Source organism: Brachyhypopomus gauderio, unplaced genomic scaffold (genome assembly GCF_052324685.1).
Source record: "Brachyhypopomus gauderio isolate BG-103 unplaced genomic scaffold, BGAUD_0.2 sc86, whole genome shotgun sequence".
Taxonomy (NCBI): domain Eukaryota; kingdom Metazoa; phylum Chordata; class Actinopteri; order Gymnotiformes; family Hypopomidae; genus Brachyhypopomus; species Brachyhypopomus gauderio.
The window spans coordinates 297790-313279 of NW_027506907.1; the positions used below are offsets into that span (position 1 = coordinate 297790).

At 48.1% G+C, this 15490-nt stretch overlaps 1 protein-coding gene across 4 annotated transcripts in view; it reads right to left on the reverse strand.

The window, feature by feature from the left end:
* Positions 1-11722, reverse strand: part of raph1b (Ras association (RalGDS/AF-6) and pleckstrin homology domains 1b) — a 38294-nt gene extending 26572 nt beyond the window's left edge. For all 4 annotated transcript variants that reach the window (XM_076991850.1, XM_076991849.1, XM_076991848.1 and 1 more), the window contains exons 1-2: positions 11450-11722; positions 304-365 (exon numbers count right to left, since the gene is read on the reverse strand). The gene's annotated coding sequence lies outside the window, so the exon portion shown is untranslated. The remainder of the gene's footprint in view (positions 1-303; positions 366-11449) is intronic.
* Positions 11723-15490: the final 3768 nt, after the last annotated feature.

Below are 15490 nucleotides of genomic sequence, written 5' to 3' on the forward strand. Positions count from 1 at the left end.
AATATTTAATATCGTATCTAATCTGCGCCCGCGGTGTCTCTTGAGCGGAGCAGAACAGACTGACTCATCTGTAATGCGTGTGAAGACACCTCGCCAAACAGAGGCGTATTTCACCTCGCCACTGCCATGACGCTCCGAGCTCCACCGTCCCTCCAGCTAGCGCTTTGGCCGTTCCTGCTAAGGTCGCGCTAAGGTCGCGGACAGTGAAACTGTAGAACGATGGTCCACAGGACCCTGCCAGAGGCCACACGGGGCAGACTAACACACCAGCAGTGGCACTCTGGGACATGGAGAGGGGCCTACCTTTGGTTTAGGACCGTCCTGCTGGGACGAGGACGAAGACGGCGCTGGACAGGACTGGAGACCTGGGCAAGAGGACAGAGGAGACAGGAAAGGACGGGGGAGACAGGAGGCTTCGTTTACATACATGAACTAAATGACCAGTCACAAGTTTCTCATTAAAAAAATGCTTTAAAATCAGATCAATTCAGCGGGATGCGGCTTAAACGTTGTGTAAGCAAGCATGGCCCCCCCCCACACCCACACACACACAGCCCTGTATGGGCTATGGCAGCTGTGTGCATGTTTGTGTCTCCTTTGTCTAATACACACAGACCCAACACCAGCAGCCCGAGGAGGCGATAGCTACAGAGGACAACAGACGTCCGCTCTGACTCACCGGATAAACCGCACGCGTGTCCCTCCTCACTCATTTTCGAGCTGAGGTGTCACATGACCGCCTTTCACACACTCACCCCACCACTGCCAGCGTGCAATTAAGAGTCATATGAAACACGACGTCCTATACCTAGACATTCACCGCAGCCAGCCTGAGACAAAGCACCGGCTGTGTGTGTGTGTGTGTGTGTGTGTAACAAAAAACAGATCGCAGCTGCACACCAGGCCACAACTGTGCAAGCTGTCTGTCCACATGGCAGCCGGAGTCTCTGTGTGTGTGTGTGTGTGTGTGTGTGTGTGTGTGTGTGTGTGTGTGTGTGTCTTGCATGACAAAGAGACTTCTCACCAAGTTACCCAGCATGTGGTCTTTTATACACTCACACATTTGATCCCAATTTAGCATCAGAGAATGACTAAGAGCAGCAAGATGAAGTTCCCGCCACCAACCTGCACTCCCCCAAAATAGACAGGAGGGGAACTAGCTGGTTGCACAGAATATTTAATTGCCCAGATACGAATGGAAACAGCACAGCTGTGTGTGTGTGTGTGTAAATAAGTGACAGTGAATCAACACTAAAATCCCCTCACTAAGTTGAAAGAGTAACTAGGTGGGATGCAGGGACCCATGGTAGTTTGGACAGCAGTGTGTGTGTGTGTGTGTAGGACTGTCAGTGGGTCAGGACGGCAGACACCCAGGAGGACACTCACCACAGCCCCACAACAGCGCCCCCTACAGCCTGGGACATCATCTTTAATCTTCGTCTTACACTCACGTGCTCGCTCACTCACACACACACACACACACACACACACACACACACACACACACACACACACACACACACACACACACACACACACAGTGTTTTGTCTGATTTTAGAGGAGAATGTCCTCGGAGCTGATGGAGCACAACCACGTCACCTCTCTTGAGGAACTACAGCCTACAGCGGTTCACGGTCGCCACGGCAAAGGAAGAACTGGCTGTACCAGTTTGGTCAACGGCAGCGAAAAGGAAATAAAAACACAAAACCCCATTATAAAAACAAAGAGAGAGATTAGCTGAGCTCACCATCACACAACATCTCAAGCACAGCCGACTACACGCCAACCTGACCAACCCGCCCACTCGCACAACCCAGCGGGATCTTGCCAGGTGTGTCCGTCAGAGGCCTATTTCCTGTCTAGGCCAAGACTGTGGCGGAACACAAAGGCCCGGCTTCCTGTGCGGACAGGAAGTGGGGGGCGGAGAGGGGGCCGGGTGCACGGGGAGGCTGCTGGGAGTGGGAGGTGATGTCACAGGAAAGTCCCGCTCAGCGAGACTGGAACAGTGCGGGACTGTTCGGCAGGGACGGGTCTAGGTGCCGGACACTCCCAGCTGTGGAGCTGGGCGGTGTAGAGTGATCTACAGAACGTCAGGACAGGGAGGCTGTGTCACACAGTGAGTCAGCGCTAATAGGTGTAGGAGCACCAACTCCTCACAACACACGTCAGACACACCAGATCCTCACTCAGTCCAACGCCGTCTTCTCCTGTCTCACTAACACAGGGCTTTTGTTTCCAGTATTCCTTCACAGTGCAAGCATAAATAGACAGGACGGCTTGTGTCTATAGACCTAAATGCTGTAGTACACATCTACATAAAGAGCCTGGGATAGATATTTATGATCATACAGACCGCCAGACGCACCCAGGGAACTACAGCAGACTAAGAGTGGAATTAGAATACTGACGTGTCAGAGAGAGAGAGAGAGAGAGAGAGAGAGAGAGAGAGAGAGAGAGACAGAGAGAGAGACAGAGACAGAGAGAGAGAGAGAGACAGAGAGAGAGAGAGACCGAGAGACCGAGAGAGAGAGAGAGAGAGAGAGAGACAGAGAGATTTCTTTTCAAAGTGAAGCTTGTGCTAGGGTGATTCATTTGCATCCCTTTTAACACACACACACATTGATCCTTTCTGGATGCATGTGTCTTTCAACTTTCTTCAAGGCTCTTGTGAGTCAGGTCTGTCCGTATCGTAGGTGACATAAGTAAACCCTGCAGGGTCTGACATAAGTAACGGCCCAGGGCCAGTTAAAACACACACACACACACACACACACACACACACACACACACACACACACACACTAACAAACAGCTAAAAGTGAACCTGTACAGGTCACAGATCTGTAAGAATACGTTCATTTGACATGATGTCGTATCGAAAGCCCGGTCAAGGAACGAAATAAATGTTTCCTGTATTTCAAGGAAAACTGGAAATTTCAATGGCTGCATGACAGTCATGAGTGTGTCTGATATCTACACCATGCTGCCATTTAAGGAATACAGCATGAGTGAGAACCTCCCTTGCTCAGCAAGATTATAAGACATCAATAACAAAAAAAATCAACAGCTCTATAGTACAGCATAAACCTAGAACAGCATAAACACGATACATACAGAGAGCATCAAAGCAGTTAGTGACAGTTTCCCCATCAGTATCAAACATGCAGACCTCCAGCCAAAGAACATGACGTCGTGTGGAGTTTCACCACCAGGATCTACAGTGCTGAAAGCCCTGGTCCTCACAGGGGGCCGTCGGTCTCGGGGAGGGGCCCCCACGTTCATAGTCCAAAGGGCCCCAAACACAGGGCTACTGGACCCACAGCTAGCCCACCGCCTCCCGCCGGGCTCTGGATTCAATTATCCGCCGTGCAAGCTGTTCTGCTCCGATCTGCAGCATTCGCCACGGCTCCACGCCGGCCCGGGAATTACACAGCAGCTCCCACATGGAATTTTCCCACGGTGACATGGAATACAGAGACCCCCCCCCCCCCACCCCGAATCTCCACCAACACCTCCACACGACCGACGTAGAGCGATGGTGCGACAGCGTGTGGAGAACTCCGTAGGGAAGAGAAACACGCACGTTTGCAAACAAAGTGAGCGTTTATTCAGTAACGTGGTCTGTGATTGGACGGTGATAAACGCCTCGGTCAATCACCGCCTGTGTTGTTTGCTTCTGCAGCACCTCCATGTCTGTATAATTGTATTTACCGTCACATGAAGGGGGAGAAAAACCAACAACACTAAACCCACATTCACTTCTTCCTCCCACAGCGGGACCTTTCCCACTCACCGTCTCCGTTTGTCAATCTCCGACTGATCCTTGGTCAGTTTGAAGGCCCGTAAAGAGCCAGCGTGTGCCTGTGCTGGGACTGACCTGGGATCAGGCCTCAGCCTCCCCCGTCTGGCACGTGGGTGTGTAATTTAGAGCGGCCACACAAAGAGACAGACACCCGTGTGGGGCAGGGATTAACAGAGGGGTGACTGAGGGCTGGCCACTGATTGGAAATGGGGATGTGGACACACACACACACACACACACACACACACACACACACCTGTGAACATCAAACAGACCACAACCAGGTGGAACAAGCTCTGCAAGGCCATGGCTGTGTAGACGGAGGAGAATCGCGACTTACAAAACGCTTCAACCGGCCTGGTCAAAGCTCCTTTCAAAGAACCAGCACAAAGTGCGTGTGTGTGTGTGTGTGTGTGTGTACACAGGCAACACAAGGAAACGCTACTGGAGAACAGGTCAGTGAACGTTTTATTTGTGTTCATTTGAAGAGAGATAACACAGCTGAGTCATCGTCCGCTCTATACAAAGATCGACTCTATGCGCTCTGTGGACTGACCTCAGATCAGCCTGTAAAGGGGGCCACAGCTCCTCTGCAGTGCAGGGTGAAGTCACACGGGTGGAGACGGAAAACTCAACATGAAACAGAAGGACCTTCAACTAGTGTCAGTCACATGGCGCAGTATACCGAGAACGCTGCTCTGTGTCCTTAGATAACACACACACACAACACTCACACACACACACACACACACACACACACACACACAACACTCACACTGTTTCCACACATTACGTGTGCAACCGTCATCACTTTTGCCCATATTTACACAGGTGTCCTGGGACCAGACTTTGCCATGTATAACCAAGTGAAACACGTTTATATTAAAGGGAGACCTGGACCTAGATCAGCCCTCGTAACTCGAGGCTGCTGGGATATCCCTCGATTAAAGATACACTAGCGGTGTGGTAGTCTAGACTCCTGACGAGAGACCCTTGAGAGGCCAGTGATGACGCAAAGTTTTAAACCTCCGTCGATGGCTGTAGCGGTGCGGGACGCTGGATGAGAAACGCAGACGCTTCCTGGATCTGCGACACTCCTGGATCACGGAGAGAACCCTGAAGAACACGCCTGACCCGGGAGGGTTCAGGGTGACTGGAGGAGTCGTTTGGTTGAACCTCCCACATCTGGTGTTACTGCACCGCACCTCTCCATCAACTTAAGGTTGCCAAACCCTTCTGTCCTACAGTTCACTCCCCCTGTGAGGACCAGGGCTTTCAGCACTGTAGATCCGGGAGGTGAAACTCCACACAGACACAGAAATGTTCATGTTAGAGGACATAAAACTGTTAACAGCATCGGATACGACTGAAGGGTTGATGTTAGCCAACAGCGTAGCAACTAACCAACATGATCATGTTGGGTATTCGTTGGGTTTTAGGCAATTGCGACTGCGGTTGGCCTGCTCGTATGCAGCAAAACAAGACGTACGCATGTTTTGAAGAGAAGAAAAGAAGCAGCTTCCAGAATAGTCCGCATACATGCATTCCCTGGAGATAAGACTCCACGAGGGGTCCAACACCACAAGCCCAGATTCTAAATCTTGCATACGCTTAAGTTCTTTACTACCACAAATTCCACAGGATATAAATCTGTCCTCAAACATCCAGAAGAACTCTCCAAAGGATGAGACACATGGAAAATGGAATGCGAGCCTGACACCATGCAGGAAAAGAGAAAGATTAGAGCCCCCCCTCCCCCACGAAGAACCCCAGACCAACAATAATGCAAACAGAAGACGCAGAGGAAGATAAACTGTTGAAGAGTGCAATGCCATGCGCTCTGATCTGGGATCTGCATGTGCGTCTCCTTCACAATGGTGGGGATGACGAAGACCTCAGTCAGAGCTGATGTCAGATCTGCCATCAGAGATACGCTCGCTGTCCATCTGCTAATGTTAATGATGAGTGGAACGATCCTGTGGCTAGTAAGAGTTCAAGCTAATAAAGACAACGACAGTTGACAGCTAGCAAACGAGATCATTTTAACCGCTTTTCTTTCACTGTTAGACGCATTAGCAGAAAGCCAAAGGGTGCAGCTTCAGTCATTAACATTCGGTCTTCTTTTTAAGCACGCTTGTGTGTTTTGAGTGCATGTTTGAGTGTGCGCTCAAATCCATTCCTGGCAAAGAGCTCTAGGAGAGGCCACGGGTGGGCAGTACGCACCCCCCCCCCCCCCCAACCTCCAGCCATCAGCATGCGAACACGTCCGGCTCTGAGAACCTCGGGAAAGCGAAGGCTCGCTGGTTAGGGCCGTTCCAGCTGGCTTATGGAGCGATCTGGAGATCAGCGGTGGTCTCCACGGGAGGGTCGAGGGGTAAGGTCTGGGAGGTCTGAGAGGAGAGGGAGAGCGGAGGAACCACGGCGCCACGTCCACCCCCTGCAGAGAGCCGTCGATAATGAAACCCGCCGCACGTGGTGTCCCGCCGGACCACAGATCAGGTCAGCAGCTCTAGGTGGAGCCAAAGAAACGTTCATCGGCTCTACGCACAGCCTGGTCTGAAGAAGCTGGCTTTCAGAGCCAGGAATCAGCGCTTATACACACTTACACACACGAGGAACCCAAGAGAAATAGTGCATAAAGATCAAGTACCCACAACCCCATATCATTAGCATATGATCATGAAGGTTTGATAAACAACAAAACAGTTAAGCTGCTTTCATAGAAAAACAGAAGACAAAAGAACAATGTATTATTATACTTCTGCATACAACAGATGTTTCCACTACAAACCACACCACACTTGCACCAAACTTCTGTTCAGTTTAAGACATACCAACCCTATAGCGTAACAGAGATATTAGGTTTCAGCATTCAAGTTATTAAAGTTCTCTGTTCAGTCACACACCACAGCTGTCTCTAGGCTTGTGTAATCCTGTCATACACAAGGCACTTTCTTGGTCTCAGACACCGACCTCCTTCAACACTGGCTTACACTCGGGTGAGGGCCCTTGTGTGCCTGGCTCTTATCTGCTAGGTGCCGTCGTCGTTTCTTCTGGTCGAGCCATGATAGCCCATCATCGCTCCCCATGACCAGTGCTGGGTCAGAACCGAGGCTACATCCCACCTCACCTTCTCAGTCCAGGTCAACTTCACGGTCATACCTTCTCACCACAGGTGTTGCGGCTAACAAAACACTTAAAAGTAGTTCCTCCATGATATGGTATTACCATAGCAGCTTCTACACCAAAAGCCACCAAATCATATCACACTGTGATTAGTCTGGTGCACATTCGACAATCGAAGGGGGGTAAAAGGGGCTTTTGTGGTCTCCTTCACAAACATTAGTTGGTTAATAGGAAGCAACAGGCTCTTCTTGTAGGTGTTGTTCCAATTATGAACCGACGGGTTGAGCCAGACTGCTGAACGTGAGATTTGCATCTGGCCGTAGGGCTGCATAATCATGAAGGAAATTATTACTCTTTTGCAAGCATGCTCATGACACACTTCTTTGAGTGCGTTATGCACGTTTCAACGCACATTTCACTTGAGTGCATTGCATTTTATTTTGACTCTCCAGTTGACACACTTCACAGGGCAAGATCTCATGGGCTTTAGGCCATGTGCATTTCGCTGTGCACATCAAGAACTGTTTTGGATTTAGTCCAGACCTGTAAAAAAAAAAAAATCAACTCCCCTGGGGAGACCACTTCCTGTCACATGACCTCAGGGTCCATACTGGATTGGCACAGGGGTGAGAGATTCTAATGAGCGGGGGGCCACCTGCTGTTGATTGGTCGTTTCCATTGACGGGGGCTACACCACCTGCTACTGTACTTCAGCTCAACAACACGCAAATAAGCAGCTTAAAATCCAAAACAAACAGCCATCTGCGAAACTGCGGATCTGTGCTTTTTAAAAATACAAAGCACCTGCTTTGCCCAGTTTCTCATAATGTCGGCTGATAAGATCCCGTGCCCTTTACAAAATGCTCTGGTGAATACGAATTCTGGATTAAGACCTGATGAGTTACATCATTATCTATTATGACATCAATTAAAATATTAAGAAACAATACTAATGTCAATTTATAAGCTTGGAAAATGACATTTTATATGTCCAAAGCAACACAGCATCCCTACAATTCAGTAATCTACACTGGATGATGCAAGGAAAGAAATTCTTACATCTGGAAACAGGTACAACCATCGTGTCATGGCAAAGATGACTTCATCTACATAAAGACAAGGGGGACCAGTTTGCTTCCTTTTGGATTATTCCTTATATCAAGCAAGACCTTTCAATCAAACAGAACCACAGTACCTGCTGGAAACACACGAGTACACACTGCTCAGCTAAAAGACTCGATAAAAACGAATATTTCAAGGACAGGGCAGTCGAGTTTATTTTTCGTGTATTTTTCAGTTTGCTTGGTTCATTTTTCAAGCGTGTTAAAGTCTTGCTGTACAGAGCGCTAGCGTGGCGTGCTCGTCTGTCTCCGTCTGTTCTTTCAGAGGTCGTGCTCGGTACACCACTGGCCCCCAAGGTCACCGATAAAGAACAACACGCCTGTTGGCTGCATCTGAGCCAACCAAGCCGGGAGCAGCCTGCCTCACCGCGGCCCACCAGGTGCGTCCAGTGACGGAGGTGGAAGCAGCAGTCGACTGCCTCTCCGGTTTCACTCCACCTGCTGACTCCATTTTATAGAGGGCTCCTAAGATTCCCAGGGGGGTTTCTTTGGTAAAACAACACCAACTAGTATGAGGGAGGGGATGAGGGAGGGGGGGGGGGGCTTTTTTATGGGGATGGGGTGCCTGAGGCCTGTGTGCATCAAGCTTCTCAGATCAAAGCAAGTGATGGTCCAAGATCTGTGCTTGGTTAGACAATCAAATTAATCAGAGGAAATAAAAGAGCAAAAACTGATCCTGGCTCAGTATGAAAAGTATGACAATGTATGGGAGAGCCGGGATGCATATAGCTAGTAGACTGAAGGTGACCTTAGACACACACAGTCTTCCTCTTATCTATCCCCCGAAGAGCGTTTCCAAGTCTTTAGGTAAGTCGTTTCAGGGTCAGTACCCACAGAACCCCAACATCCCCACTGCCCAGGACCACAGCGCATGGTAAAGCCATCAACGCGCCTGCATTCTCCCCTCCTGCCCCAACGTGTGGAACGGCCAAACACTCTCCTCCTACCCTAACATGGAGGACCAAGAGCACATTCACCGAGCAGCTGATGAGCAGGAATTTTTCGGGCCACTCCAATCCAAAAGCAGAACTGGGTAAAGGACGATCTAGGCCATCTTATTCTTTCCCTGAAGGTAGCACACTAATTCCGCACTCGACCCAAAGCAGAACGAGAAGGCAGAGGGTGGGGAGGAATCGTGGCCGACTGCGATGCGACTTGTGTCCGGGTGAGATGCCAGTTTTGATATGCTGCTGCCAGCGTGCGGACTCTTGGAACACAGACGCAGACACCCAGCATCCACCGTTCAGCCGAACGTCACAGTGACGCTAGCCACTCTGGAAGGGGCAGTGGGCTTCTCCAGAAAGCCACGACGTTCTTAACGCACACTAGAGGCCCACACACATGCCCGTCTTCCCTCAAGAGCACATGGAGGAACGTTCTTTTAGAACCTGGGTGGATTCTCATTCCTCATATTTATAATTGCACTTGATGCGGGGACATGGCCTCGTCCCTACTCTGAGCAGGGACTTCCTGAGGGGAAGAGACACTAGCCTCCTTGGTGTGGCATTGCTGTAGGGAGCACTGCTGAGGAACGGAGACATTTCTAAGGCAGAAACCGGCACAGCATCCTGCCCAACTCAAGCTCCAACAGCACACACAGAAAACCAGAGTCCAGCAACGCAAAGAAGGACTGTATCACGATGGGCAGGGACGGTGACTCTCAGAGAACTGTTAAAACCCTGGAGGCCAAGTTGCCCCCCGGGCACAGCATCCCCGCCCCCCTCCAGGCGCACGTGGGCAAACACTGTACCTCAAGCCCGTGTTTGTTGACAGTGGTTGTCAAGTTCCTGCTCAAATGGGATAAGTTAGGGGTGGGCGATATGGGAAAAAAATAGTATCACGATTTTTTCATAAAATCATAAAATATCGTGCACCCCTAGGATAAGTCCTATGATTGGCCAAGTTCTGTCCTCAATAGCCCTCCCCAAAAGAATATTTGCAAATATCTTGTTTCTTAAAGCTCATATGTTGTTTCTTAAATAAACATCATGATGTCCTGAAGCTTTTAAAAAAAACTTGAACCCAATCTAAACCTATAATTTCATATGGCCTGACAGGAAAACCTGTATAACCCAGTTAGTGTCCGACGGTTAAATAAAATGCAAAGTAAGCTGTACAGACACTGGCAAACGGCTCTGGAGAAAACGGAAAGCTGGTGTTATTAATGGACAGTGGCGTGTGTGTGCTGACGGGGTTTGCCCCGTCTGTCCTCAACGGTGTCGCCCCCGACAGCTGCTCCACACACCCGCCCCTTCAAACACCAACCCAGTCAATTAACCCAAAGACGCGGTTTAATGAGATTAGGTCCTAATGGTCGGGATAAGAGTCAATTACTTGACCAAAACTTCTAGCTGGGTGTGTCGAGGAGGACTGGAGAGTGTGTTGTACCAATATCTGTAAAATCAATTCACTTCAGCTTGGCACTGTACAGTCGCTGCGGACGTGAACTGCTAAATCATCTGTTTAGGTTCCTGGCCGAGTCCTGTGGGCAGGACAGTGGGACTGGACCCCTTCAAGATCGCCACATCGTCCGAATAAGCGATATATGGACGTGACGGACACGTTCGGTACACGGTGCGCTGCGGAACACCGTCAGTATTTTAAAGTCTGAGGTGGCGGTGCACGTTTAATACGTGTCCTGTACACCAAACACCAGAAAGGGTGGAGACCGCTCGCTTCGTCGTGAAAAGGCTTAAAACTCGCAACTCCGAACTTATTCACACTGAACCACAGAAAACCCGAACCGTTTTCTTGGTCTGCGGCGGCGAATAAAGGCTGTGCGGAGTTTGAACACACCCAACACCGGGGGTCGACAATAAAACCGCGTGTGACGGACATTTCGAGTCAAAATCGTCACGAAATTGCCGAGCGGCGCGCGCGGGCACGACGAAGCGGGCCGGACCGAAACTGTACCCGTTATTTTGTCACCACCCATGTTTTGCGTCTTTTCTTCAAACGGATTCAGGCGTACACCCCGTACATCCAAGAGGACACACCGGTCGCTCCTGGCACCGTGCAGGCGACGCTCATTGTGCCAGCTAATGACATTAATACCAAGCCAGACAAACAATGTGACCATCGGAGGATGGAAACGTCTTTGCGCGTTCTCGTGATCTTGCGCCACACATGTAGCGTGTAGGATGCGGCTCGTACGCATCTGTCCGTTTTCGGTACGCTAGATCCGTTTTCTTATTCTCTCTGGCTATTTTTTCATTACAAGACGAGACAATAATAATAGCCCCACGGCAGGGCGTGAGGGCTCCGATTCTTTAAACAGCCCTTTTAAATAGTTTATCCATGTTTTATTCCGCATACACCGACAACCACCAAATCAAACGACCAAATGCAGCAGAATCCTCACTATGGTACCAGTTTAGTTGGGCTTTGAGCCCGTCTTACCCAGCGGAGAGAAGGTGAAGGCGCGTCTCCTGTGATTCCTAACGGGAGCAGCCGGCACTTACGAGACCACGCCAAGTAATATCCAACGCTCTTGACACTTAAAACACAAATTCTATATTTTCCTCGGATTTCTTTTTTTCCCTCACTTAATCAAAAACTACGATCCCATTCGCTTACGGATACATTTCTGTCCTCTTTCCCAGTCTCTCCCTCTCTCTCGCGGGGAACAAGGATTGTGGCGTGCTCCTTGGCGTCCAGCTTCCTGTCCCGCCCACATTTCAGAATCGACCAATCAACGGATCCAAAGGAGTGGCACCGCGCACCGCTCTTCAGGAACACGAGCGCACCCGACGCGCGCGCCAGACGGGCGATTTCTCCGTGTGGACAAGCGAACAGTGCTGGTTGAAAAAGCCCTTTCAATAAGTGCTCTGTTATACCAGCTAAGAGTGGTGTTCAGGTTAATGGAGTTGGTCATAAATCCGTATAAAAAATCAGTACGAAACCAAATAAAGCAACAGTGAACACAGGCAGGTTTATACTAATTAAGGATTTGCTTATAGGCAACCACGTAGTGTTATTCGTTTCGTCAGGGACAAGGGACAGCTAGGCGTAACAAAACTGCTGTATGTCCGAGTGAGGAGTGTTCAATAGGGAAACATGCCTTTTCTTTTGCGGTCTAAATTACAGAACAGTCTCAGACCAAAAAAACACCAGTACAAGTCTGGAGTCGCCTGTTTGTGAAAGACAAACAAACAGAAGCAGCACTAAATAAAGTGCATTGCGGTCTTTAATGAATACGTGTTTTCAGATATGGGACAGATGGGAATTCTCCGTAGAACAAAGCAACAGGACAACAACAGCAGGACGCTGGGCGAGGTTCTCCACCTAGTGGCCGTGTGGCGTCAACTCTCGTTTACCTTTCACAATTCACAACAGCAAAAAACAACAAAACGACCTTTGTGTCTACGTAATTGTGCTGTACTTGCATAAACTACATAGCGTTGCTATGATTTCCTTAAAAATGCGTAGGTCTGCAGAATTGGTTTACTATTCGAATATATTTCGAATGGGAACGTACTACCAATGTTTGATCTTAAGGAATACACATTTAATCACAGTCGGTCGTTAACATTTTAACTGTTGTGCTTGAATAAACAGTTACTGTCCGTCCTATCCGCCCCTAACCACATATACCAGAACGTAATTTCTGACACCTTCTAAACGTCGTTTCGGTCTCACACCAGCGTGTGGCGCTACAGTCCACAGCATGTGCGTCTTTAAAAAATGGTAGCGTCGAGGCAGACGACACAAGAAAAGGAGTAAGAGGAGTGAGGACTGGTAATTTCAGCCAGCAGTTGTATGATACACATCCAAGTGACAGCAGCGTTGAGGAAAAAATGTAAGGCATATATGATCTGGACACCACATAGAGTGATGGAGGACAAGGAGACTGAACTTCACAACCACACACACGGAAACAGAGGAACCTGAAACAGAGAAATACCACAGACTGAGAGAAAATAGAGAGAAAAGGAGGGGATACGGATAGTTTGCAAAGTTGTTGCATTGATGATAGTGGCATGTGATCCATTCCTGGGATATGTTAAATGGAAACACACTGACACTGAAAGTCTATGATAGTTAATACATATTTATATGAAACATATTTCAATTACACATTTATATGAAACATATCTTTATACGGTGTATATAAAACATTTAAATGTCACATGTGTATTAACCTTGTATATGACTCCTAAAACACAGAATGTGATGCTCACATTTCCCTTTACCAGTAAATGGCCTAAAACCTGCACATGCCTCTGTGGTCATCTTACATCTACCATAAGAGAGCAAGACAACATATGTATATGACATGTTTTTACAAATAGATTTTTGTAGGAAACACAATTTGGTAAAATTATTCATGAGTCATAGATTCTTCAGTCAAAGGTATAAATAAAACCATTAATCTGTGTAATTTGTGCTTTCACAGATTTAATTTCTGTCACATCCCAGCTAATACCCAATGACCTGCCCCTCACGAACCTATCACAACACACACTGACTTCCCCGATACCAATTACCCGCCCTCTCAACCTTCACGAACCTATCACAACACACACTGACTTCCCTGATACCAATCACCCGCCCTCTCAACCTTCACGAACCTATCACAACACACACTGACTTCCCGGGTCCCAATCACCCGCCCTCTCAACCCTCATGAACCTATCATGACACACATCATCTTCCACAGTCCGAATCACACATTTATTAGTTGCTCCCTTCACTTGTGCCTCATTACTATCTCCTTATTTAACCCCCACTGGTACCCAGTCAAGTCCTTTGACTTTTAACTGATGGTTCCTAACCCTCTGTTATGGACTTTTAACTGATGGTCCCTAACCCTCTGTTATGGACTTTTAACTGATGGTCCCTATGTATGTTATAGATTTTGTCAAGCCAGTGCCTGCCCAGGCACTGATATTGATGTTGTTTTGCTTATTATCTTTGTTTCAACTCAAATCTGCTGTTTTCTTTTTATATTTCATCAATAAACACCCTGAATATTATCACTCACACCTCCCTGCTAAGATGTAACGTCTCCTTTTCCAGAGGGAAGAATTCAATTCTTCACAAGTGTTCACACCCCCACCTTTTACATCTAGGTTTAAGACTTCAAGAGTGCTAAGCCTGGTGCCCCCAGCTATAGAGTTGTCTCGTAATCTGAGATGTTAACGCTATTGTGTGGCTACTTCAAGCATTCGCTGGGGTTTGTGATGATGATGATGATGATGTAGGAGGAAGGCGGAGTCTCGGAGAGCCCTCAGGACTGGGCTCACCCATTGACACTCAATTCTAGTTCTGCTGCTACACACAGACCTGCTGGAGCTACATACTGACACATGTGTAAGGGTATTTTAGGTCCCCCCCACCAAGCCAGGAATGCACCCCCCCCCCCCCACACACACACACACACTTACTAGTTCACTCAGTTCACCTGTTCCCAATCTCTACGTCTGCATGTTACTGTGGAGATGGTACCAACACTAAACTAGACCTGCTTATCTGTGATGGAGAATCTGAGATGGTGCCAGAAAACCTCCCAGTGCTGGCAACAGAGGAACAGAGGAGTGTTGCCATAATCATCCACCCACTCCATCAACTTGGGCGGATGTAGATAGAGCTCGCCTACCCTATACCACCTGAAAAGGCTTACACCTGTACCAAACTAGCTGGGTACGTTTACAGCAGGCTGAAGTGATCCAATCAGAACTCCTGCTGTCTTGTGCGTGATGGTGTTTGTGTGCTGATAGACATGACTGTGTCAGCCGGCCCACATTAAGGTAGTGACCTTCATGACCTTCATGACATTTGAAAACTTTTGGTTAGATGCACCGGCTGACTGTGTGGAATAAGGTTAATTACCAAGTTCAGGTATGTGTATCATATATATCAAAACTGTGAAAATTTGTGGAGAACTGAGAAACAGGAAGTGTCTTGCAAATGCAGCATCTCTCACATTTTACAAGTGCTTTGTTCTCCACGAAGATCAGAACCAACGCATCTCTCAAATGCATACCTACCTACCATCATCCTCCTAACCAAATAAAGCGCTAGCATTCCAGAGTGGCCCCTCCTTCTCAGTTTCTGTCTGTTTCTCTTGGTTTAGGGAAATAAAAAATGTCTTTAGGTTTTAACATACCAGTCAAGTCCAGGGTGAAATAAAAACTGTGGCCAGTTTTATTGTAATGTGATAGCAAATGAGTGAGACGAATATGATATATGTGATATATAACAGTTAAAGAGGAAGTAGTGGAAGAGGTTAAAAAATGAATGATTTAATAAGTAAGATCAGTATATGTCCGTACCAAATATACTACAGTTTATGCATAATTTGTAAATTATAGTTGTTTACCAAAGTATAGTCCATTTATTGCAGCATAAACAATCTCTTGATTGGTCATTCAATCTCACAGTCTGTGCCAATCAGAAGCAGTGGGGTACACCACCCGACACCACCCGGAGAGGGTGAGC